Raw genomic sequence first — 2,212 nt, 5'->3', positions numbered from 1 at the left:
TGGGGGCGCCTGGGTGGCTCAGTGGGTTAAGCCGCTGCCTTCGGCTCAGGTCATGATCTCAGGGTCCTGGGATCGAGTCCTACATCGGGCTCTCTGCTCAGCGGGGAGCCTGCTTCCCTCTCTCTCTCTGCCTGCCTCTCTGTCTGCTTGTGATCTCTGTCTGTCAGATAAATAAATAAAATCTTTAAAAAAAAAAAAAGTGAGTCTTTGAAGGTGGGTGCTGGGAAGGCAGACAGACGAGTGGTCCTTCAGAGCCCAAACTTGGGGCATCAGAATTAAGAGTCCTGGAGGAGGGGTGCCTGGGGGGCACGGGCACTTGATTTTGGCTCAGGTCACAGTCTCTTTGTCCACGGTATTTGTGCTTTTGTGACTGGTTTGTCCCACTCAGCACAATGTCCTCGTCGTTCATCCATGGGGTAGCAGGTGTCAGAATTTGCTTCCAGTTAAAGACAGGGCGATATGCCCTTGTATGTACATGGCATGTTTTGCTTATCCGCTCATCTAGCCAGAGACATGTACACTGCTTCCATTTCTCATCTCCTGTAAATAAAGATGCAGTGAACCCAGGTGCAGAAGTCTGGCTGCTCTTCGCGGGATGTATACACCCAGAAGAGGAATTGCTGGATCATAGGGTAATTTTACAAGCTGCTGAACACAGCGGCTATGCCCATTTTTATATTTCCACCAACAGTGCCCTAAGTTTCCAATGTCTCCACAGCCTCACCAACACTTGCTCTTTTCTGGTTTTTGCTTTTATTATTATTATTTTTTTAAGTACCCATCCTGATGGGGTAAAACTGATCCTACCAATGTGCTCATAAATATTTGTTATTTTAAAATAATTTTATTATATCATACATGCTTAGTCAACCCCACAGGGCACCCTGCAAATTCTGACTTAGATTAAGCACGATTGCTCAAAGATACTCAGTGGTATTTGTGCCATGAATTTTTGGGTTTTTTGGTTTTTATTTTTGGGGTTTTTTTGCACAGCACGAGAGGGGTTCCAGCACCGCGTAGTTCAAAATCTTGCTAACATCTTGAGGCCAAAGCTGAGAGTGAGAAAAATGCTGGCAAGCTTGTGAAGAACTCTTCCAATTTCCTCAGGAAAATGCGATTTGAGAAGAGCTGAAATATAAAATGTTAACAAAAGTAAATTACCGTAAAAGCACACTGTTGGCTCGAGTCACTTCATCTCGGTGTAAGTGAGGCAGGGTGGGGGAGAGCCAGCCTCGTGGGACTGTCCTTTGCAAAATTAGAACATTTCTCCGAGGGGAACTCTGTTGTTAGCAAATGCTGGGGAAGCCACAATGAACCCACCCAGGTTTCCAAGGAGGAGAGACACATGTCAGACCCTGTGAACTGCACCCAGTTTTGCAGAGCAAGTGTTTTGGACACATAAGCACACATGGAGTCCAGTGTTAACATCTTCCTTTGAAATACACACAAGCGGCAGGGGGGGAACATCTGACTCTTGTTGTCAGCTCAGGTCATGATCTCGGGGTCCTGGGATCAAGTCCCGTGTTGGACTCTGTGCTCAGCGGGGAGCCTGCTTCTCCCTCTGCCTGCCGCTCCCCCTGCTTGTGCTCTCTCTGTCTCTCTAAAATGAATAAATAAATAAATAAAATATTTAAAAACATATATACACACAGGGAAATAGTAGCCAAGAGAGAGGACGGCTCTCTTTCAATTCCAAGAGTCCACGCCAGAAAGAGCTGGAGGAATTCCGTCTGTGGACTTGGGAGTTGGGGACACTTGCATTGGGACCCCGGCCCTCTCCCCCAACAGGTACTTGGACTTTATTTTCAGACTGTTTCCTTATCTGTAAAATAAGAACTATAATAGCCACTATCCCCAGGGCTGTTGCAAGGTGTGAATTTAAAAAGAAGTAATCATGAAATACTTCTAATTTCTTAATTTATTCCCTCAGCAACACTGGATTGAACTCTCAAGATGGAAGAAATTTGAAAACAATATTAAAAAATTTTTTACAACAAATTCGAAGAATGCCTGACATTTTTGTGTTTATCAAAATATGGTATAAATTAATGGGGAGAGGACGAAGTGTCCTGATTTTGAAGGATTATTTCAATAAGGCTTTCCAGCAAGGCCCCACATGCGGCCGGACAGTCGGACCGCCTGGAAAAGCAAGTGGAACCAGCAAGCTGGTGTTGAGCTCATATCCCCCATCCGCACCCCCGGAAGGGGACCT

At 45.5% G+C, this 2,212-nt stretch overlaps 1 long non-coding RNA gene across 1 annotated transcript; it reads left to right on the top strand.

Annotated features, from left to right (window-relative positions):
- The first annotated feature begins 556 nt into the window (after positions 1-556).
- On the top strand, positions 557-1,984 carry LOC125085452 (uncharacterized). Its single transcript, XR_007122935.1, has 3 exons — positions 557-632; positions 1,653-1,788; positions 1,931-1,984. It is a non-coding gene; the product is annotated as an uncharacterized LOC125085452 (long non-coding RNA).
- Positions 1,985-2,212: the final 228 nt, after the last annotated feature.

Source organism: Lutra lutra, chromosome 15, assembly GCF_902655055.1.
Source record: "Lutra lutra chromosome 15, mLutLut1.2, whole genome shotgun sequence".
NCBI lineage: Eukaryota > Metazoa > Chordata > Mammalia > Carnivora > Mustelidae > Lutra > Lutra lutra.
This window is presented reverse-complemented; position numbering and strand designations above follow the sequence as displayed.